Source organism: Geotrypetes seraphini, chromosome 1, assembly GCF_902459505.1.
Source record: "Geotrypetes seraphini chromosome 1, aGeoSer1.1, whole genome shotgun sequence".
Lineage (NCBI taxonomy): Eukaryota > Metazoa > Chordata > Amphibia > Gymnophiona > Dermophiidae > Geotrypetes > Geotrypetes seraphini.
In genome coordinates, this window is record NC_047084.1 from 10,572,773 (window position 1) to 10,598,225 (window position 25,453).

Consider the following 25,453-nt stretch of genomic DNA (forward strand, 5'->3'; position numbering starts at 1 on the left):
AAGAAAGGCAAGACAATGGTGATGAACAGCATGTTCAAGTAGCTTGGATAAGACAGGGAGGTGGGAGATGGGGTGATAGTTGAAGGGGCAGGTAGGGTCCAGGGAGGTATTTTGAGGAGCAGCGTAACTACTGCATGTTTGAAAGCATTGGGGCAGTTGCAGTAGAGAGTGCTCGTAGATTGACGAAGTGGCAGATAGAGGGAATGACAATAGGAGAGATGGTGATAAGTAGATGAGTGCAGATAGAATCAGAGGAGCAAGTAGTGAGTTTGGAGGAGGAAAGAAAATGTGCAGATTCCTCTTCATTGATTTCAGAGAAGCAAGAAAAAACCCCAGGGTTTTACAGAGGGTTGGCAGAGCAGACTGGAGGAGGGAGAGGTTGAGGTGATTTGGTTGAGAACTTGTGGTTAAGCTTGTGAATCTTCTCGTGGAAGGTACTCAGCCATAGTTTTGGGAGAAAGTGAAGGGGTGGGGGATGTTGGAGGTGAGGGAACTTTGAGAAGAGAGATGAATGTGGCAAAGAGAGGGTGAGGCTTAGATCCAAGAATTAGTGAAGTGATTGTACGAGGGTGGTTTGAAAAGTTTGGCCAGCGTTACATGCAACAGAGACTGGGGTCTGGGACTGCTTCGAGAAAATTGGACATATATGTTAATTTATTTTAGTATTTATATACCACTTGTAGCCTACGTGGTTTACCTTCAAGTACTCAAGCATTTTTCCCTATCTGTCCCGGTGGGCTCACAATCTATCTAATGTACCTGAGGCAATGAGGGATTAAGTAACTTGCACCAAAAATCATATACAGGAATGAGAAAGAAACAATCAAATTCCAATTCCAATACCTTTCTCAGAATTGTTTTAGAAGTCTTAAAATGGACAAAAACTCATTGAACATTTTCCTGCATCAGACACTTTAAAGTAACTTGCCCAGGGTCACAAGGAGCAGCATGAGATTTGAACCTACAACTTCAGTGTGCTGAGGTTGTAGCTCTAACCACTGTGCCACACACTCCCAAGATAAATATTTATATACAAGTACATATTGTATAGCTATTTTATAACATAAAAGACTATGTGCAGCCACTAATGAATATGCATATTTAGTGCCCTTCACTAACCAATAGCAACATTGAATATACAGAATAGATTCAAACAATGTGGCTGAAGTAGGAAAAACATGCTGACTGCAGAATTTGAGTATTTGCCCCCAATATAGCAGTTATGAGCAAGGGAAATTAGGAACTGTCTCGTTTAAATGAAACTAGTTAAAAGTTCTGAAAGTTGCCGACATTTGGGGTGTTTTTAGTCTTTAAGTAAAACTGGTTCTTATCATATCTTAATTTAAATCCCCTGTGTCTGCAGTGCAGAAGTTGAAAGCATGATAGAAAATGTTTATGGTGGTAGGTACTGTTTCACATCTTAAAGCACAACATGCTGGCGCTTTAGACAGAAACTCTGAGTGTAGCCACATTTCAAATGATGGCTGTGCTGCTCATGCATAGGGCCACTCTTTTTTTGATAACAATAGTGTGATGTGCTGAGACAATGAGACAAGAATGTCCATGCCCTTTCAGCAGTCTCAGATTCTGACTTGTGCTCATATCCAGTTACAATTCGGTAATGGAGAAATCATTATCTTAGCTATAAATATTGCCCATTCTACCCCTCCCTCCAATTGGTGAAATATTTGTATTGCAACCCACTGGCAATATTAGCCATATCTAATATGTTCTTTCTACTGAAACAAGCTTTACAAAGAAATAGCAGGAACAGCTGAGGGTTCCTGGAGTGAAGACATTTGAAAGAAGTTTTAATTTGGTGGTGTCATGCGGAGAGCATTAATCTTTCTTGTGATTTCCTCGTTTTGTAGCCTTGGTAAGACTTCTAATGTGTCAGCCTTGTTAAATCAATCATTTTTGGGAATGCAGATGCACAGTTTGACAAAGGCAACAACTTTTGGTACCTAAAAGCAATTTCCATCCCTCCCCTCCTTATCCCCCCTCTTGTATGTTTTGGGTGTTTGAAATGAGGAAACAAGCATTTCGGCAGAATTATAATGCAGTTTTAAATTTACTGTTTAAATTAAATGCCAGACTATTAAAAAAATGTATCAACATTTAAGTATTCATGAAAACACATACTTTTATTGTGAACACAAACATATTTGAATTGCATTGTGATTATTGAAGTTTTGTAAAATATTTCTTTCTAGAGAAGGATCTAATAGGAACAGCTTGAGTACAGGTTAACATGGATGAAAGAAAACTTAAAAAATATATCATTTTAAACAAAAAAAAACAAACAAACCTCTAAATCTATCCTACAGTCATTGTTTTGACGCATGGAAAGACTTTTCTGTAGCTGTTTTTACTTTCTTGAAGCTAAGTTGTGTTTCTCATTTTGGGGAATCGGGAAGTGTAAAGATTGTCATGTTCCATTATAAAATATATCCAATAATAATTAATGCATTGGTGTTTGTCAGATCTAGTGTTCTCATGGGAGAAAACCTTTACTAAGTACTACAGCTTTGAGAGGAATCTGGGACATGTGAAAATATGACATCCATGTACATTTACATTATCTGTTAATTGACAAGATGAAGGGAAACAGACTTGTGTCTATATTGTAAGGTTGGGTTAGAGAACAGCTTGTTTCAGTGGAGACACTATCAGCTGCCACTGGGATACCTTTCAGCATTAGGCAGGTTAACAGTGGATATTTTGCCTTATAGTACATATATTTAACCCATGTAACTGACAAAATTACAAATGACTGATTCTTTAAACATTTTCAAACATCAGGGAAAAAAAATGACTCTTTCAAACTACCCAATATTCAGTGTGATTTTAACCAGTCAGGAGAGGCTCCTGCCTAGCTAAATCACTTTTGGCCACCTAACCTGTGACAAAATTTTATTTTTTGTTACTGGGAAATAAATGTTATTTCTTAATTGCCTATGTCACTAAAGTATACAAAATGGCTATTATTCCACTCAGACTTTGCTTTTCTGACCAGGTCATTGATATTTTGAGATTTACTTTTTTTGCAGAACATTCCAGATTGATTCCAAGCTGAGTATATTTAGAGGCTCTTTTACTAAGGAGGGGGTATGGTATTGCTGCACGACAAACAATACCATTGTGCGTCACACTTGCTGTTGCAGTAAAAAAAAAAAAAAGAGATTTACTGAGTGGAAGTTCAGGTGATAAGGCTTACTGCGGCTGTGGGCAGAGGAAGGGGCATGATGTGGGAGTGCATAACCACAATACACTGATACGTTGTGGTAAAGGCGTGTGGCACGTCTTACCACCAGGTTAGTGCAGGAGTCTTTAATGCCTGCAAAAAGGCAGGTGGCAAGGGCTTTTCAGATGTGCTGTTCCTGCAGTGCATGTGGGCCAAAATCGACAGTAGGACCTGCTATGCTAATTTGGGACATAGTCCTTAGTAAAAGGGCCTCATAGAGTACAACCCCTCCTGCCCAGGCGGACTCCCCTACAATATGGGCAAGAGGGATCCCAGGCCCTCCTGCCCTTGACACAACCCCCTTCCCCCCAACATCCACCCCCCGATCCCCCGATTGGACCCCTGCTGACCCGTGACCCCCCTGCCGATCCCATGACCCCCCCACCCCCTTCCCCATACCTCAAATCATTGGCCGGACAGACGGGTGCCAAGCCCGCCTGTATGGCAGGCCAGCTGGCTCCAGAATGGGGCCAGATTGGCCCAGGCGGCTGAAACCCCACCCACAGGTGGGGCCTGAGGTGCCTAGGCCAATCAGAATAGGCCCGGGAGCCTTAGGCTCCTCCTGTGGGCAGGGCCTTAAGCACATGGGCCCAACCCGGATGTTGGAGGAGGGGGGTTGTGTCGAGGGCAGGAGGGATCACATTGCCCTGAGCTCTCCATACCCACTCCACCAGAGTGAGAGTAGCTGACTTCAGAAGAAATCATTAAGTCAGAGAGTGAGGGAGTCATTGTAGATCCAGTTTACAATATCTGATGCAACTGATGAGAAAACCCTATACTATCCAAACAAAAAAGACCTCAGTCCAATGCTGAGCTTTTGATATCTAGGCTCAAGCAGTGGAACTTGTTGAATGAAAGGGTGAAAGTCACAGGTCAGAGGAAGTATCACCAAGTTTTTTCCACCACCTTCATCCATAAAGATGGGCTCTGCTTCTGCCACGATGTGACCAGTGTATTTGAGGTAATTGGAATTGCCTGTATCCCGAAAGAATGTCATCTCTTTATTCACAGCTCATCTGGGAGCATCAAAGCTGTGCTCCTCCATAACGGGAACAAGTACCCATCTCTTCCACTGGCTCACTCAGTGCACCTTAAAGAGGATTACAACAGCATCAAGACCTTACTAGGTGCCTTGAAGTATGATGAGTATGGCTGGGAGGTCATCGAAGACTTCAAAATAGAGACATTTGCAGTTTACCATGTTCCCGGCAGTTTTCCTTGCTATCTCTGCCTTTTGGACAGCAGGGACACAAAGACATACTACTAAAGGTGGGACTGGCCACAGCAGACCAAGTTCTCTGTGAGGAGAAACAATGTCAAATGAGAACCACTGGTGGACCCCCGGAAGGTGCTGATGCCATCACTGCACATGATATTAGAGCTAATGAAACAATTTGGCAGAGCTATAGATAAGGAGTCAGCAGGTTTCAAGAACCTTCAAAACATCTTCCTTAATCTGTCTGAAGCAAAGGTCAAAGTTGGTGTCTTCATCATACCACAAATAAAGAAGATCCTGGAGAACAAGGAATTTTCCAAGTTGCTAACTAGGAAGGAGAAAGCAGCTTGGAACAGCTTTGTTGCAGTGGTTTGGGACTTCCTGGGCAATCACAAGGCTGAAAACTATATGGAATTGGTTGAGAATCTGGTGAAGAATTACAGTAAAATGGGCTGTAGGATGTTTTTCAAAGAGGGGTAAAATCAAAACTTTAAAACATCCAGAAAGATGGTTTTGATTAGCAGTACTTGGACATCCCTGCTATTAGTACGTCCAAGTGCTGACTTAAGCAGGTTTTTGGATGTTTTAAAGTTTTGATTTTACCCCTCTTTGCATCTAGAGTTCAAAGGGGGTGTATTATGGGCAGGAATTAGGTGGGCTTAAACCTGGATGTACTTCAGTGATAATCAAAGCTTTCCTAGAGGGAACTTAGATGCCAGCAGTTAGACTTGTTTTAATTGCTTCTAAGTGTCCCCAAAGTTGCCCAAACTGACCAGATGACCACTAGAGGGATTAAGGCATGATCTCCCCTTACTCCCCCAGTGGTCACTGACCCCCTCCCACCATCCAGAGATGGGGGAAAAAACAGCACATTCAGGAGTTGCCATCAGCTGATCGCAGCAGAGGAATCCACATCAGTTGATCCTGTTTCAGGGATTCCTGTTGGCTAAGCTGATGTGGTGTTGACCCTGCCAGGATCAGCTAAGCTGCAGAGCCATACACCCCTCCCTCCAACATCCCTCAACATTTCTTTTCCCCCCCACACACATCACCCAATATCATGGAACACTCCCCCCACATCATCTTACATCCCCGTTATCATGGAACACCACCCACCCATCAATCGACACCCCTCACTTTGCTATTTTGAGCCAATCAGGGCCTTAGGCCCCTCCCACTGCATTCCACGATGCATCGGGAGGGGGAAGGCCCATCATTCTCAGCATGTGGCCCTGTAGGCTTCCCACCTGTTGATTCTTTTTTTAAATCGTTTTAATTTGATTTTAAAATATTTTATTGTAATTTTTTTTTTTTTTAACAATTTAGAAAAAAACAAAACAAAACCCCTATCCTACCGTTTTTTCCCCTACTAGATTTTCGTTTTCTTCTCTCTAGAGAAACTGCAATTTGTAACTTTTACCCACCTTTGTTCCTTCCTTATGTATTTCAGTTTGTCTGTATTGTCTGTTAATTGTTTCTTCCCCCCTTTCTTATGGTTGTATATAATATATTTTTAATTGTTACTCGCTTAGTATGTAATAAACGATTTATCAAATTTAATAAAACTTGAAACTTGATAAAACTTAAAACTTGAAGGTATGGGAGTATCAGATGATGTCAGGGGTCTATGATGTCGGGTGATGGGGGGAGGAATAGGACTCCACGGTTCAGCTGATCCTGGCAGGGGGAATCCCCATCAGCTGAGCCGGCAGGAATCTCTGAAACTAGCTCAGCTGATGGGGATTCCTCTGCCGCAATCAGACAAGATAGTTGGGTACATCTAAAAACTTGCTTTTGTGTGTTTTTTTCAAGGGGACGTTTCTATTTTTGAAAATGACCAAACACTTATACCTAAGTCATTTTTAAAAATAAAAAATTTATTTAATTTATTTATTTCAAAAATTTCTTGACTACCTTTAACTAAGCAGTTAATAGAATAAAGCATACATAAAATACTTTCAAAAGATAGATGTCTGGCAGCTTTGAAAATTGCCATTTTTTCTCCTGGGTTTGTGGCCATCCTGCCCAAAATGTCCAACCTCAGACTTATATGTCCTCTCAAACATGCCCCTCAAAGTCTATGTCCTTAATGCTCATTTTGAGACATTCAAGGAGAATAAGGGAGCATATGAATTCAGAGGAGAAAGTTGAGTACTTTCACCAGGATATATTGGACTTCAAAAACCGTTATCAAGGACAATATAATGGGAGACTACATCTGGGGGCTGATTCATGAAAGTGACTTATAATATACCGTAATTGTATAATCTTGAAAAACTACTTACTTCTAAATCTTCTGTGGTCATCTATGTTTGACTTTAATATAGATAGATATTAATTGTGATTCATTTGTTGCTTTTTATGATTTTATAACAATGAAAAGATGAAAATGTGGCATTTTTGTGTTTTAAATAGGTAAATTGCAAAATTTGACTATACTGGTCTGAAAAGCAGTTTTATGGAAAAAGACATTTTCTATACTTTTTAGGAATGAGCTATTAGGAAATTACACTTAGGGGCTCATAATCGAAAGAGAAAAACGCCCAAAACCCGGCCTAAGTTGGCACTTGGACGAACATTGTCAAAATACGTCCAAGTGCCGATAATAAAAACGGGTTTTGGATGTATTTCTAAATGACCTAGGCCTTCATAGTGCCGCTGAATGACCAAAGCTAAATGGGGCGTTTCAGGAGGAGTGTCGAGGGCGGGAGTTGGGCGGGACATGGGCTGGCTTAGACTTAGTCGTACAGCATGTATAACCGAAAGTTATATAGTCCAGGATCGACGGAACTTGGATGTTGTGACTTAGACCATGTAAAACCCACCTAAAGTCACCAGATAAGCACTACAAACACATAAAACAGACCCCTACACACTACCCCAGTAATCACCGACTCCCCACCCCCATAAAAATATTAATCACACCTTTAAAATTCAGCCTCCAGACCATCATCACCTGGCAGCCTGGCAACGGAAAGCCTAGTCGTCCAGCACAGAGGCAGCTTAAGCCGTCTTGAGGGTGGTTTAGGGACTCATGGAGAGGAGGACCCATGACCATAAGCTCCTGTAATCACTGAATTGATACTTAAACATGTGCACTCCCCTATACACCCCCAAAACCCTTTTTTACTGGCATATAAGTGGCTCCTGCAGCCATAAGGACTATTAGGATGGTATATAAGTGGTTCTAGGTGATTCTGAAGGTGGTTGGGAGGGCTCACCATAACCTATAAGGGAGCTGTAGTGAGATGATGACATGGCACCCTTGTTGTGACGTTCACAGGAGTGCCATGTAAGATACTCCACTATTTAGGTGCCATGTCTGGGTGTTCAGTCCATCACTTTGTAGACCCCTCCCACGTCCAACAGGGCTTGTTCTAGGCATTTTTGACTTGGATGAAAAGTTGGACGAAAATGTGGTATAAAGATTTAGTGACTTGGACAATCAGATCGGCAGGATGTATAATTAGACAATTTTCGAAACAATAAAATTTTTGGACGTATTTTTCGAAAATGTATCCTAGGCTGTTTTTTTACTTTGGACGACTTGCGACTTAGACAAAAATGTACTTAGACGTTCCTTTCGATTATGCCCCTCTTATTGCCCAGAAATAAAAATATCATGTTACATAGTGTCAACCTTTTAGATTTTCTCTTGAATCTGTAATAGGTAGGTGCAAATAACTCCATCCTGATCACCCTTTAGCTAAACTTGATAATTTCTTCCCAGTGATTTAAATAGAACTCAAAAACCTCATTGTCTTAAGAAAAAAAAAAAGGTTCCAAGAGAAAGAGATCATTCAGCCAACTGTTGGAGAAGCTAAGAATGTTTTTCTATGGAGAATAAGACATTTTAGCAGTTAAGGAAGATCTCAGAAAACAAATAGGCAAGCGGTCCACTATTAAAAATCTTTCTTGCAGAATCATGACAACAGCAAAATGCTTAAACCCGAAGACAAGGATGGTGCCATTGTTGTAAAGGATAGGAAGTAGGAATATGTATGTTGCAGAGATAGAAAGACATGTAAATGACACAACTTTCTACAAAAGATTAAAATGTGACCCCACACTTCAGATTAGTGAAGAGATTAAAACATAGGGGAATTCATCGAAGGCCAGTACTGTGTTAGCAGCACAAGCTAAATGCTAAAGATGTTCATTATATTCCTATGGGCATCTTTATGGTTTAATGTACACTAACATGGTAGCACCCTATAAATTCTTCTCTTATTAAGATTGGTTATTCAAAAAGCTTTTTGACCACAAAAGAGAGGGACTTCCAGGGCTGGATTAACCAATAGGCCCAGTAGGCATGTGCCTGGGGCCCAAAATGGTCAAGGGGGGGCCGATGAAGGAGGGTATCAACTTTGTTTCTTTCCAAACAGCGAAAGACCCCTCCAGCATCGATCGGCAACATGGGCCCCCCGATCGGCAACGTGGTCCCCCCAATCGGCAACGCGAGCCCCCCTCCCCACGATTGGCAATGTGGCCCCCCCTATTGATGGAAAGTAAGACAAGCAAGCAACGCGGGTAAGAAAGGCAACGGGAACTGTAATTTTGCAAGTGGTGCTGCTTGCCCAAAACTTCCCTCTGATGCAGCTTCCTGTTTCCGCCTGGACACGTCAGAGGGAAGCTTTTAGTGATCAACGACCTACCATTGCTCATAATATCAACTAAAATTTAATGCTAAGAAATGCAAGGTCATGCATTTGGGCTGCAAAAACCCGAGGGAACGGTACAGTTTAGGAGGTGAAGAACTTATGTGCACAACAGAAGAGCGGGACTTTGGTGTGATTGTATGTTATGATCTTAAGGTGGCCAAACTGGTTGAAAAGGTGACAGCGAAAGCTAGAAGGATGCTAGGTTGCAAAGGCCAGGAGGAAAAAGGAGGTATTGATGCCCCTGTTTAAAACTTTGGTGAGACCTCATTTAGAATATTGTGTACAATTCTGGAGGCCGCACCTTCAAAAAGATATAAAAAGGATGGAGTTGGTCCAGAGGAAAGCTACTAAAATGGTATGTGGTCTTCATCATAAGGCATATGAGGACAGACTTAAAGATCTCAATCTGTATACCTTGGAGGAAAGGCAGGAGAGGGGATATATGATAGAGACATTTAAATACCTACCTAATGTAAATGCGAATGTCGAGTCTCTTTCATTTGAAAGGAAACTCTGCAATGAGAGGGCATTGGATGAAATTAAGAGGTGATAGGCTCCGGAGTAATCTAAGGAAATATTTTTTTACAGAAAGGGTGGTAGATGCATGGAACAGTCTCCCAGAAGAGGTGGTGGAGACAGAGATTGTGTCTGAATTCAAAAGGTCCTGGGCTAGGCTCGTAGTTCAATGCGTTTGCTTGCTAGCTCTCTTTCCTTATAGTGCTAAATAGATTTTTAATTTAATATACCATTCATACACCCTTTTAATGCAGAGCGCTTATGGAAGAATAATGGATAAGAATATGCATGTGTTTGTAAAAAATATATATAATAAATGGCTTTTTGAGTTATGCTGTTGGCTCTTTAACTGATGAACTTATATGTGAGTAGTGACTTATGAAAGGATAAAGAAAAAGAAATATCAATTTTTACAACTGGTTTCAAAATTAGAAAGTATTTTAAATGGACAAGAAGTCAACAGAGGAATACAATCTTTGGAGAAAAAGATTTGACAAACCAGTAAGAATGATTGTGGCTTCAACATACTTTTTTTTGTTTTTTAAGCTAATGAGTCTGCCTCGGGTTTCAATCTGGTGGATTTCCAGGATTGCGGGAGTAGCCTAGTGGTTAGAGAATGAAGCTGAGAACCAGCAATGCCAGAGTTCAAATCCTGCTGCTGCTACTGTTACTACCGCTATTGTCTCTAAACTATACCCAAATTGAGCATGCATAAGGAAATATAATAGTGTGATAAATTATAATTAGGTGTTATAAAGCAGCTCAGGGAAACTGAGCTATTGCTACTGATAGTATTTTTAAATAATTTAAAATTACTTCCACTACAACTATAACCTTATTTTGTTTGTTAAGCATTGGATATTTTGGTAAAATTTTAATAGTTTGTAGAGAGGTCGGGGGACCAGATTGAGCTGGGAGGTCGACAGCACAAGAAATCCACTCTCCTTTCATCCATTAAGTCAGTCCAGGCCTAACTTTAAGTTCTGAACCAAAGGGTTTACTTAAACTTGGATACTTCCTCTATAGACATGGGGCAGCTTCTCGCCTAATCTGTAATACAAGCAGATTTACAGGTTCTGTCACTGCTTTCTACTCCTTTTTTCTTCAGATGCAGTGGCTGCGTTGGCCAAAGGCTCTATTCCCTTTACTGTGTGGTACAATGGCTGGAGAAGCAAGAATCAAATATAAAGAAAACTCCCCTTGGCTAGGTGGTTATACCACTACAGTTTTCTTCTAAAGAGCTCTTTTACAAAGTCACAGTAGAGATGCTGCTGCGGTAAATGCAGTTAAGACCATGAGAATTGAACGGACTTTGGTGCATTTACTGCAGCAGCATCACTACTGTGGCTTTGGAAAAGGGGTCCTAAGGGCCAGATTTGTAATGGGTGCCTAAAAAGATAGGTGCCTAAAGTTAGCGCCTATTGCATAGAGAATGATTAGGGGACACAATTTTCCCCGTCCCCGTGGGAACTCATTTTCCTGTCCCGTCCCAGCGAGTTCTCTTCCTGCCCCTGCCCCATTCCTACAAGCTCTGTCCTCATCTGCACAAACGTCAAACACTTTACAATCATAAGTGTTCAAGGCTTGTGCGGTTAAGGTAGAGCTTACAGGATTGGCACAGGGACAGCGACAAGACTCATGGGAAGGGGATGGGGAAATTGAGTTCTTGTGACACAGGGAAAAATGTGTCCCCGTGTCATTCTCTATGTAGTTCTCCACCCTAAACACACCTATTTTACTCTTAGGTGCCATGCAACAGACACCTATCTTTTGTACAATCTTGCCTAAGAAGATAGGTGCCTTTAGCCCATTAATTTTTATTTTTTTCAATTATGAACTTGTTAAAGCTCCTAACTGAAGCCAATTTACTAATTATACCCCCTTACACATACTTTTATGCAGCTGCATTAAGCTTTTTTTTACCGCCAGCAGCATCAGATTTTTCTAATACTCATAGAATTCCTATGAGTGTCAGAGCTAATACCGCCATGGCCGGTGATAAAAAAAGCCTAACGTGGCTTCATAAAAGTGTGTGTGTGGGGGGGGGAGGGGTGATGGTGGTGGTGGTAAAAATAGGTGCCTAACTTTAGGTGCCTCTTATAGAATTTGCCCATAAAAAGGTAAGAAAAAAAAAGTTAAAGCTCCCTTATCCTGTTAGAGACACTAGAGGTCTCTGCAAATTTTTAAGATGCAGAATCCAGTGGTTTCTATACAACAATTATTTAACACTTTTAAAAACCTTGATATACTTGCTAAGGTACACTTAACTTATAGTGCACAAATTTGAACTCAGCTTACAAAATGTTCCACAGAAGACAATATTTTGCACACAGTCTGTCAAACATGAGAGAAACAACTGCTACCCCTTGTGACTTTGAACAAATCATTTAGGTCCCCTTTTATCAAGCTGCATTAGGGATTTTTTTTTTGCAGTCTGCTTCAGTAAAAGCTCCAACGTTCATAGAATTCCTATGATCCTTTGAGTTTTTACTGCAGCGACCCATGATAAACCCCCCCCCCCTAAAGCAGCTTGATAAAAAGAGGCCTTAATGCTCCATTTTGTTTCAGGTATATGAAACTTACCATATATATTCGAACATAAACCATTCCGAATATAAACCAAGGTGACCATTTTCCCCTACAAAAGGAGGAAAAAAGGTTGACTCGAATATAAAACCAAGATTACACATTTGGGTGAGTCTGGTGAGTCATAAGTTTTTATTAGTGTAAAACCACACAATGTTTACAATAACACTGAAGTGTAGTAACTTACACTACAGTTTAAATTATACATTAAATTAAATTAGGATTATAGGCTACCTGTGAGGAGACAAGATGATCCAAAGGGCCATTGGGAGCTGGTCAACATAAGAGATTTTTCATAACAATTACAGAAATAAGTAGGAACTTATTTAGATCCTCAATTTATTAATTATACGTCCAGATATAACAAGGCAAAAAACAACAACAACCCATTGTGGGTCTAGGTTACAAAGTTACACCTTAAACTTTTCGGAAAAATTAAACTGAGATGACTCATATAAATTAGATCATGTGTTTTGAAAGGAAACCACTTCTCTCTAAATCACTAACTATTCTCTGTACTCTTTTTAAATCTCTAATATTGTAAAGCTATATGGTGCCTGTTTATATATTGCGGCCCCATATACACTGTAAAGAGATTATTGGTCTAATACTAACATATACTTCATAATATATGTATATGTATATATATATTCTTTATTTTTTCATTTGTATGGACCTTCGGATATCAACTGGACCATGAATAATGCCCAGCAATCTCTTGTCTTCATCAGTCCATTTTATTGTTTATTTATTCAAAACTCCAAAATTAATTTAGTTTCATACTTATTCTGAATATCATAATTCCATAACTATTTCTTCATTTTATTTCATTTTAGTTTCCTTCATTTCCTTACTTAATGTCTTTTTCTTCTAATTTAATCTTATTACTTAGCTTCGAGGTTAGCTCTCAAATGTTCATCAATGACACTTCTCCTGACATGCATGTTTCAAACAATGTTTTTCTTCAGGGTCGAGGGGAACAATCGAGTGTCTTCAAGAAAGTCTGCACACACTCGATTGTTCCCCTAATGGGAAAACAGAAATTTTCCCCAACAGAAAATTTTTGTGTGAAGAAAAAGAGAGAACACTTTCCTGTCCCAGTTCCTTTGAGGTACTGCACTATTCAAGTTTTTCTCATACAAAGTGAGAAATTTTAAGGAAGACTTTCCTGAGTGAGATGTTGCCAGGCAGATCTAGAAGGTCAGCTTGATGCTATACAGACCCCTTTCTCATCCCCTTGCCCCCAGCTGGCATAGCACTTACCATTCAGGACTGAAGAAAGCTGCTGCCACCGACTCCATATGCTGATCTGATGTGGAATCTGGGGAATCGGTGTATGCTCAAGGCCTTCTGGCTCCTGCCTTCTCTGAGACTCTGAGGAGGTGGGAGTCCATAGGCCTTGAGCATGCACAAGGATCAGTATATAGTGGAGGGGTGCCACCAATGGGTAAACACAATGCCTTAGGGAGGGGGGTATATGGAAGAAATATGTACGACCACTCTAAAGACCACACTAGAGTCAGCTGTGATATGGCTTAGAGCCTGTGGCATCCACCCATGCACCACTCCTCCAGGAATGAACTGTCCAATTGGTGAATGGCTTTCTGGTCTCCTGGGAGAGGCTGTAGGGTTTACCTGGGGGGAGGGGTGTATTGTGACAAACCAAAGACCAGTCCTGGATTTGTTCAGAGGGATTTGGAAGAACTACATGTCCCCGGGTCAGAAGAGCTGACCAAGTTTATACCAGAGACCCTGAGGCAGCTGCCTACTCCTCCGAGAGTGAGAGGGTTCAGGATAGGGTCTGTGCCAGAAGTGAAAGTCAGGAACTTTCTTACCAGAATAATCCTGCTAAGAAATCTGACAAGTTTGCAGTTTTAAAAAGAAACCTGTCTCTTTAAGAGAACCAAAATGCAGAAAGCATAGGAAAAGCCATACTTTGAACTCTAGGGAGCTAAGTCCCATCCCCCTTCCCAGGAGTTGTGGGTGTGGTGCTGGGAATCTTAAGGAGAGAACCCTGCAGCAGAAGAAGAGGCAGGAGCTTGAGAAGTCGAGCAGTGAAGTGGAAATTAGAAAATGACACGATGGCAATTACCCGCGGGTAGCCGCGGGTAACCCGCCGAAACAGTGGGGGGGGGGGAGTGCTCACTATGGGCTTGGGGACAAGCCCACTCACCGCCCCGTGGAGCAGTGATTGGCCTTGTCCCCGCAGTTAAGGGAGGGAAGGCGCGTGGTCACCAATAGTGTGTGGCCCCATTCCTCTCTCCCTACGGCCAAATCTTTTTCCCTCCGTCTTACCTTCATGGCACTTTCGTAAAAAACTTACTGAAGCCGGTGAAGCCTGCCTGCAGTTGCATGTGTGGGTAGAAACTTCTCCTCTGACGCAACTTCCGGTTGCATCAGAGGAGAAGCTTCTGCCCACACACACGCGACTGCAGGCAGGCAGGCTTCGCCGGCTTCAGTAAGTTTTTTATGAAAGCTCCATGAAGATAAGGGGGAGGGAGGGAGGGAGATAGATTTGGCCATAGGTAGGTAGTGAGGAAGGGAGGGGGGCCACGTGCGATCGGTGACCGCACGCCTTCCCTCCCTTAAGTTTCAATTCTTTACTTACGCGCTGCAAAGGTAAGGGGGAGGGAGGGAGATTCTCGGGCCGCTGAAGGGTGGTGAGGTGGCGAGAGGGAAGGGTGGATGCTGTGGGGACGGGGCGGTGAAGGGGATGTCGGGGATGAGGATGGGGCGGTGAAGGGGACGTTGAGGACGAGGACGAAGCGGTGAAGGGGACGGTGGTCCAGTGACGGGGACAGATTTTTTCCCCGTGTCATTCTCTAGTGGAAATGGCTGAAAAGGGAGAGCATCCATTACTTCAAACCACTGATGGGCCAGCAGGAATTGAGGAAATGGACACATGGACAATGTACTCATGGCGCCTCAAGAAAGCATGGAGGTGGATCTATAGCACTGTGAGAGGAATTGAATTAAGAATTGCTGGAGTTTTTTTGTGAGCTTATTTTTGCTGAGGTGGCAGAGATTTGGAAACAGAGAAAAAGGAGAGGGTTTCCCCCCCCCCTTTCTGAGAGAGTGAGAAAGAAATGGGTGCAAGGTTCAGCTAGGAGCCTTGGGGGAGAAAGATATAAGGGCTGTGTTTAACATGAACATTGTATTTCTTTTTGTGTATGCTACTATTTTTGCCCAGCCTTGCTGAGAACCAGCCAAGAGGTGAGAAACCAGTACCATGGGTCAGTAAATTGCTGTAACATCCAGTACAGAGAATTTCTACTGAGTGTTCTAGGTTTGGGTCATGCCTGTAAAAAGCTTGGACTTGTAATTGCCCAGAATGATTTTCACTCACCAGGCAGCAATTTTGAGAAGTGTCTAGTGGTGGATGTTTCCTGTATGCTGTGGTTTTTTCCTGCTTGTCCTTTCACATAGTTCGTGGTATACTGGACTAAGATTCCTAAAGTGATAAAGCCCTATTGAAGAGGACTGAGCTATTTGAGATTGAAGCCTAGGTGCCATGCAAATGATCTATGATTTATGAAAGAACTGAGAGAAGAAAATGGTATTTTTTTCTCCCTGACTTTCTTTTCTATGAGAAATTGGCTATCCCGATTTGAGACCAAGAAGTCAGAATAAATGTTTCAGAACTAATATTGAGCGTTGTGCTTTTTCTTATACACGCTTGTATCAGCTGTACTACGCTTATGTCTAGCCAAAATCTCTCTGAAAGGGTTTCTTGGTTCCAGGGGAACATGCCCAATCCTAGGTTAGTTATTGTCAGCGCCGCCTACACAGGGGCCTAGCATGTGACGGTATTGAGGTGGGGGGGGGGGGCGGGGGAAAGGTTGACATGTATGGAAGATAGTGGCGCTGGTATTCAATAAGGAACAGGAGGAGGAAAAGATAGTGGCGTTGGTTTTCGGGGTGCAGGAGGAGGACAGAATAGCGGTGCAAATGTTCAGCTGTGCTTGTTGTTGGGTGGTGCCTCAAATATAAACTGAGATCCCTTGGACCATATTTTTGGCCCCCAAATCTCTGTTTATATTTGAGTATATGCAGTAATGTGTAAGCCCTCTAGGGATAGGGAAATATCTACTGTTACTGGACACAACTTGCTTTGTGTTGCCAATGAAAAGATGTGAACTAAATCTACTTTTATAAATAAGTTTTACCCATATCTACTGAGAAACGTTAGACAAAATCTTTCTAGGAAATGTGAAGACAATTAGCAAAATCCATTAAATGATTAGAAAAAACTAGTGATGGGCTTTGTAAAGCCGTCTTACATGTGATAGGGCTATTAGGATGATGGGAGTTTTGTTAAGAAATTTCTGACATTTCACTAAATGTTTAGGAATTAGATGTTGATAATACTGCTGCATACTGATCAGAGGTCGTCTTTAATTATGGGTTATAAATAATAAATCAAATCAATTAAGCCATTTTAATTCTGTTTTAACTGATCTTTAAATTATTACAGGTTGGAAGCTAAATGATACCAGAAAAAGCAACATTTCCTATGCTTATCACAGTTAACATAAGAATTGCTGCTGCTGGGTCAGACCAGCGGTCCATCATGCCCAGCAGTCCGCTCACGCGGAGGTCCTCTGGTCAAAGACAAGTGCCCTAACAGAAACTAGCCCTATCAGCGCACGTTCTTGTTCAGCAGGAACTTGTCTAACTTTGTCTTGAATCCCTGGAGGGTGTTTTCCCCTATGACAGACTCCGGAAGAGTGTTCCAGTTTTCCACCACTCTCTGGGTGAAGAAGAACTTCCTTACATTTGTACAAAATCTAGCCCCTTTTAACTTTAGAGAGTGCCCTCTCGTTCTCTCTACCTTGAAAATGGGGGACAATCTGTCCTTATCTACTAAGTCTATTCCCTTCATTATCTTGAATGTTTCATTCATGTCCCCTATCAGTCTCCTCTTTTCAAGGGAAAAGAGGCCCATTTTCTCTAATCTCTCACTGTACAGCAACTCCTCCAGCCCCATAACCATTTTAATCACTCTTCTCTGGACCCTTTCGAGTAGTACTGTGTCCTTCTTCATGTACGGCGACCAGTGCTGGACGCAGTATTCAGGTGAGGGCGTACCATGGCCCAGTCCAGCAGCATGATAACCTTCTTCGATCTGTTCGTGATCCCCTTCTTAATCATTCCTAGCATTCTGTTTGCCCTTTTCGCCGCCGCCACGGCTTCATTGACTTGTCGATCAGTACTCCCAAGTCTGTTTCCTGGGGGGTCTCACCAAGTACTGCACCGGACATCCTATATTCGTGTAAAAGATTTTTGTTACCGACATGCATCACCTTACACTTAACTACGTTAAACCTCATTTGCCATGTCGCGACCTATTTCTCGAGTGTGTTTTGTCCCGTTGCAGGTCTTCGCAATCCTCCTGCGTCTTCACTATTCTGAATAACTTCATATTGTCTGCAAATTTAATCACCTCATTCGTCGTACCAATTTCCATGTCGTTTATAAATATGTTGAAGAGCACGGGTCCAAGCACTGAACCCTGCGGCACTCCACTTGTGACGCTTTTCCAGTCTGAGCATTGTTCTATTATCCCCTCTCTCTGTTTCCTATGCACCAACCAGTTTTTAATCCACGTGAGTATTTCACCCTCGATTCCATGGCTCACAATTTTTCAAAGCAGTCGTTCCTGGGGCACCTTATCAAACGTCTTCTGAAAGTCGACCGGGTCACCCTTATCTATCTGCATGTTTACTCCCTCAAAGAAGTGCAGCAAGTTCATCAAGCAAGATCTTCCTTTGCTGAAGCCGTGCTGGCTGGTCCTCATCAGATTGTGTCCGTCAAGGTGATCAATGATTCAGTCCTTTATCAGCACCTCTACCCTCTTTCCTGGTACCAAGGTCAGACTGACCAGTCTATAGTGTCACGGATCTCCCCTTGAACCTTTCTTGAAGATCGGGGTAACATTCGCTACTTTCCAGTCTTCCGGAATCCTTCCCGATTTGATCGACAGATTGGCTATTAGTTGAAGCAGTTCAGCTATAGCCCCTTTCAGTTCCTTGATTACCCTCGGATCGATGCCATTCTGTCCTGGGGATTTATTGATTTTAAGCCTATCAATCTGCCTGCATACCTCTATTAGATTGACCGTCAACCCTGTCAGTTTCCCGGCTTCGTTTCCTGTGTATAGCCTTTCGGCTTCCAGTATGTTGTGTATATCCTCTTTGGTAAATACAGACACACAAAAATGTGTTCAGTTTGTTGGCGATGGCTTTGTTCTCTTTAAGCACTCCCTTTATTCCATGGTCATCCAACGACCCCCCACAGCTTCCTTTGTGTGTCGTTTCCCCTTAATATATCGAAAGAATGGCTTGAAGTTTTTTGCCTCTTTGGCTATTTTTTCCTCGTAGTCTCTTTTGGCCCCTCTTACCGCCTTATGGCACCTGTTTTGATGTTGTTTGTGCTTTTTCCAGTTTTCGTCTATTTTTTAACTTTAAAATTCCTTAAACAAAGTTTTCTTGTCTCTGATTGCTTCCTTCACTGCTACAGTAAGCCACGCTGATTCCTTGTTCTGTTTCCTCTTGGATCCCATGTTGATACGCAGTATATATAGATTTTGCGCCTCGGTGACTGTTTCCTTAAAAAGGGACCATGCTTGCTCTAGCGTTTTTACAGTGCTTAAACTCTTCTTAATCTTCTTCCCTACCATGAGTCTCATCCCTTCATAATTCCCTTTTCGGAAATTCATTGCCATGGCCGTCTTTCTGGATTGATGTTTTGCCCTGTGTCCAGGTTGAAGTGGATCATATTGTGATCACTACTTCCCAGCATCCCTTCTACTTCTACACCTTACGCTGGTCCTTGTAGTCCATTTAGAATTAAGTCCAGAATCGCATTTCCTATTGTATTTTCCTTGACAAGTTGTTCCAGGAAGCAATTGCCTACAGCATCCAGGAACTTGGTTTCCCTACTGCAGCCGGAGGTGCCTAGGTTCCAGTCTATCCCTGGATAATTGAAGTCACCTATAATAACTGCGTTGTCTCCCTTGCAATTGCATTTAATCTTGTCCATCATTTTTCCATCAATTTCTTTGGACTGCCCTGGGGGTCGGTAGTAGATGCCAATCTTTGTTTCCATTCCATTTGTTCCCGGAATTTTGACCCATAGAGACTCTACCTTACTTTTCGTTTCTGGTGTGTTCTCTCCGGTAGACTCAATTCCCTCTTTGACGTATAGGGCAATACCTCCACCTTTTTGACCTACTCTGTCTCTGCAGTATAGCTTGTATCCCGGTAGCACAATATCCCAGACGTTTTCCTCGTTCCACCATGTTTCTGTGATGCCGATGATGTCAAGGTTATCTTTTTGTGCCATAGCTTCCAATTCCCCCATCTTATTCCTTAGGCTCCTTGCGTTCGTGTACATACACTTGAGTTTGCGGCCTGTTACTTTCTTGCATTTCCTTCCCTCTTGTGTCCCTTTTGATGCATCAAGGATTTCTGTCTTGCCTATGATCTGGTGAGCCTTCTCCGCAATCTTCCTGCATGGTATCTTCTGGGTATACCGGTTCCCGAACCATCGACTCTTGGTCGACTGTCAGCTTTTCCCTTCTTCCTAGTTTAAAAACTTTTCAATTTCTCTCTTGATGCTGTTTGCAAGTAGCCTCGTTCTGTCTCCGCTGAGGTGGAGTCCATCCTTTCTGAATATCTTGCTCTTCCCCAGAACGTCATCCAGTTGCGCATGAAGTGGAATCCTTCTTCCTCACACCTGCGCCTCATTTATGCGTTAACTGCAGGATCTCTGAGAATGCTACCCTCGGCGTTCTGGTCTTCAGCTTCCCTCCTAGCATCTGAACTGATCCTTCAGTCCTTCCCTGCTGTTGTTTCTGTTGCTCATGTTGTTTGTCTCCGCATGGATCACTACCGCTGTATCTTCCTCTTCCATGCTGTCGATGATCCTTTCGATGCGGCTCACTATATTTTCTACCTTGGCTCCTGGTAGGCAGGTTACCAGCTGATCCTGTTTTCCTCCTGCTATGTGGCTGTTGACTTGTCTGATGATGGAGTCCCCCATGACGATTGCTGTCCTCTCTATCTTCTTTTGCCTCTTCAGCCACAGGTCCGTGTGCCTGGTGTATGACCATCTCTCCAGCTGTAGGTCTGTGTCCTCTGTGCAGGTCCATCTTCCCTCATCCTGGCGTTGGCTTGCACCAGCTTCATCTTCCTTGTGGTTGTCCTCCAGGTGGTCCTCACTCACTGTAGGTGTATCTTGGCAGCTCCACTGTTGTTGGTGAATTTCCATGGCCTTCCTATATACCTGTTCAATGAACTTCTTTAACTCCCTGACTTGTTCCTCAATGGTTTACTCTGTCATGAAGTTTTATGCCTCTATGTCCTTCTCTTCCACTGCTCGAAGTGCTTTTAGTTCCAGTATTCTGCCCTCCAGGAGTCTGACTTGCCTCTTCAGGCTCTCCAGTTCCTCGCATCAAGTGCATACATAAGACCACCTCCCAGAGGGGAGGTAGTCATACATAGGGCAAATGTTGCAGAAAACTGGGTAGCTCAACATCCTGCTTCTTTCTGCTGCATTCATTGCTGTCTGCTTGCTGGTCTATCATCTGAAGTGGCTTCTCCTTGTGTAGGAATCTGTGTAGCGTCCTCGGTGTTACTGTGAAGTCCTTTTCTGTTACCCCTGTTGCTTGTGTGTGTCCTCTGTGTCTGCTGTGATTGCCCTCTGCTACTACTGTGTTTGTTTATCTACTGCTTGTCTGTCCTGTTGCCCTTGTGGTACTTGCCTGTGTAGGTGTCCTTCCTTAGTGTTTCTTCTTTGCTCATCCCTTCTTAAGGCCCTTCGCAAAAGCGCTCTCGCTAAGGCAAGTGCCTTTAACGCTCGCCTTCGAGGCATGCCGAATGGCTGAATTCTGTTGGCCCCTCCCCTTTTAAGGAGGAGCTCCGGTGGATGATGTAGGAGGGTGGGAGGAGCTACCTTTCCCTGATGCCCCTTGCTCTCTCCTGCCTTCTCTTGCTCCTTCTTACCCTCTCCTGTTCTCTTCTCTGCTTTTCTCTCCTTCTCCTTCTCCTTTCCTGCTGCCTGCTTGCCTGCCTGAGCCTGTTTAATTGAGCGCCGTTGGCCCCTCCCCTTTTAAGGAAGAGCTCTGATGGATGATGTCGGAGGGTGGGAGGAGCTACCTCTCGCTGATGACCCTTGCTCTCTCATGCTCCTTCTTCCCCTCTCCTGTTCTCTTCTCTGCTTTTCTCTCCTAACTTATAAAAGATAAAAACACAAAATAAAATACAGGCAGGCAATGTCAAGTCTTGCTGCACCGAAGATGGCACAATGCCAACACAAAGTCATGTGACTTGCTTCTGGAGCATGTGGGACAGGAAGCCATCAGCGGAAAAAGATGCAGAATTCCTATCTGACAAGTCATAAAAAAAGAAGAGCTAAACATTCTTTTACTGTAGCCATCTTACTTTCTAAAACTAAATGAACCAAGCACAGCTGTGCAGATGCTTGGAATTTACACAAAGATGTCACAAGCACTGCACCTGCTGCAAACTAACAAGTCCTTCAATAGCACTATACATTTGACATTGATTTTATGTTAATGTAATGAGGTCTACTGGCAATGCCGGCAAAGCACAGCAGCTGCTCAGACCTCAGAATATATCAACATTCTTGCTTTCTTCTACTAACTACTTTTGCTTTGCATTTTCAAGCATGTCACTTGGGCTGCCGTCCTTAGAGTAGGTTATCGATAGGGCTGCTAATTATCTTTGCCTTTATATTACAGGCCTGACCCTCTACACTGTGCAGAAGTAATGGATCAGTGTTGGCTGAATTAGGTACATCACACAGTGACAATATCAGGCTGCGATGTCAGAAGTTCATTCAGAGTCATTGCTATTTACAAAGGATGTTGGCATGGTAACAGCTAACATTTCTTCACATTTTTTTTACTGCTTATCGTTTATATCTGTAGGTCTTAAAATCTGACTGCAGCACACATGACTTCTAAATCATGCCTATGGAACCCAGTCAGCTACCAAAAGAGACACAGAGGCATGATTTTTACAGAATAGAACTCCTCAGAATCACTGTGCTAGTTTATTTCTATATTTATCAGGCACCTTTAACCAAACCTTTTTACAAGATGTGGAAGTTGAGATAGAGAGCAGATGGTTGGTACAATTCTGGCCACTGCATCAGAAAAAAAGATATAGTGGAATTAGAAAAGGCACAGAGAAGAGCAACGCAAATGATAAAAAGGATGGAACAACTTCCCTTTGAGGAAAGACTAAACAGTTAAGGCTCCTCAGCCTGGAGAAGAGACAATTCAGGGGAAATATGATAGAGGTCTGAGTGGAGTGGAATGAGTAGATGTGAATCACTTTTTTATTCTTTGCAAAAATTCTAGGACTAGGGGGCATGCAATGAAGCTACTAAGTTAATACAATAGATTTAAAGCAAATTGGAGTTACAGGGAAATACTATTTAAAACCAATAGGAGGACATTTTTTTTCACTCAGAGAATAGTTAAGCTCTGGAATGCATTGCCAAAGCTTGTGGTAAGAGCGGATAGCATAGCTGGTTTTAAGAAAGGTTTGGACAATTTTCTGGAGGAAAAGTCCATAGTCTGTTATTGATTTTAAAAAAATCTTTATTGATTTTCAAACTTCGAGTGCAATACAAATGGTAAATCAGAAAAACTGCACAAAACACACTATTTACTATACAATTATTACATTAAACAATCATTTTATCCCATCCTCATCTTCATTCTTAATATAATAATACATATGATGTGATTACAAATTATAAATAAATAATTTAACTATTCAAAATACATTTCCCTCCCCCCCTCCCTGGATGTGTAAGGAAATATAATGATAAAGAAAGAAACATGACCCTTATTATAATCACAAAAATACTGTAAAATACCACTTATATAGAACAATACACATCAGTATTGTTAATCCCTAACACTGTAGGGCTTACTAAGCGGCCTCAGAGATGGAGCCTACGCACAGCCATACAATCACAAGCTGAGATGATCCGCGTAGATGTAATACTCCTGCTCCAATCATTGGCCAATAAATACTTGTTTTAACTTTTTTTGTGCTATTTTTTAAAGCTAATATAAACCCTTCACCAATCACTACTGAAGATATAGTGCGTTTTCAAAAAATCTTCAGCGAATAATGTGCATATTGTCCAAATTTGAAAAACTAGACCACACAACTTATCTTTTTTGTTGAATAGTCTTCGCTGAGGGAGTCTTTTTTTAAAAACCTCAGTTAGTTCATGTCCGTCTGCCTTATTATAATGCAATAAAATTAGTCAATGGACTCCATACATAATTAAAGGATTTACTAGTCCCCAAACGTTCCGCCATTGGTGAGTGCTAAAGGAGAAAGTGTCCATCACATGACTGGTTAGAACGGTGGTCCAAAGAAGAGGTTTGAAGATAGGATGAAGTATTTCATATTGAAATACAGTCTGGACTGGAGTTATGAGATTGTATAGTAATGGTTTTATATTTTTTAATGCAAGAATGTTTTAGGAAGTGAGTTTTGTTATAATTTATTTTCCTTTTTAGGAGAAGAGTTAAGACCTGTAAGAATGAAAGCTGAATGTAGTTTAAATGAAGAAAGAGGGTGTTTGATTTAAAGTTTGGATTTTGGATTGACTGAGAAAGATGTGAGTGAAAAGAAAGAATAGGTGTGTGGCGATGAGGTACCAGGTCTTATCGGGGTATAAAGGATAATTGGTAATAGTAGATTTTATAAAAATAATAATAATAATTGCTAGGATTTTATCTTATATAAATGAAAAAAATATACTATTCTTAGATTTTAATATATAACAACTGGAGTGGGTTTAATGGCTGGCTCTTACTCTCTCTCTCTCTCTCTATATATATATATACATATACATGATATGCTAGGAAATGGTGGAATGTTTTCTGAGGCTCTAATTATATTATTCTCTTATTGTTTATATTTAATTCATGAATTTAAGTCAATTTTGGATGATTTTTTCTTTCAAATAGGGTATTTAAAAGGAGTAAATAAGTGAATGGGAGGAAGATAGGTTTGGTTTTTATATGAGGGGGATAATTTATGAAATATATTTGAAGTGGTGATTATTCTATACTTCTAATGGCTATATTTTCCTTTGTTTATGATTATAAGTGGTACAGACATATGTTTAAGGTTTTAAAAAAGTTTCTTGGAATTTAGCTGGGAGGCTGCATTTAATACAATGTCATTTTTGTTAAGATAGGATTTTATTCCATGAAATTTTTATTTATTTATTATTTATTGTTGCTTAATAGGATAAATGAAGTATATAGTACTGCTCAAAATGTTCAATTATAGTTTAGTTACTGTTATTTGTTGAATAATAAGGATTCAGATTTGGGTATATACGGGTGCCTAAGGGAGGTTGGTGGTTGCTAGTCATTATGCACACTCCCAAGTTTATGAGATATTTTAAGGGAGGGTTTAGGGAGGAGGTTTAGTTTGGAATTTTGGATGTGGAGGGAAATTATATCTATTTATATGTGCAAAGGAAAAGCAATGAAATAGTGGGATGAATGGTATAATCACTTGCGATGGATTTAAAAATATTCTTGTTGAATGTCAATGGCCCTATTCATCCAATTAAGAGAAAAAATATACTTAACTTTCTAAAACAACAGGATGCGAAAATATGTTTCATACAAGAGATACACCTGTCTGATTTTAAGTCAAGAAAACTGGAAGAAGGATGGGTAAAACATTGTTTTTTCGCTCTTACTGTGGGCAAAAAAACTGGGGTAGCTATTCTGGTTCATAGGAAATGTTCGGCAGTATTTCATTTGAGATCTGCAGATCCCTCAGGGAGGTGAGTTCATGTCGACATGAGCTTGGGGAATAATTCATTGGCGCTCTTCAATATCTATGCCCCTAATTCTAATCAAATTGAATTTTTCAAAACTCTTCAGAGGCTAATACTACCACTGGCTACATCTAAAATAATAGTGGCGGGGGACTTTAATGCTGTTATGGATCCATTAATAGATAAAAATCCCAGTAGGATAATCAAGTCACTGGGTTTAGATAACATGGTACAGTCTTGTGGTTTAAAAGATATATGGTGGATCCTTCATTTTAATGCTCGTGAATTTTCATTTTGCTCCCCTGTTCATAAATCATTCTCATGAATAGATTATATTTTCGTTTCAGATCAATTAGTTCAGCAAGTAACAAAAACCAC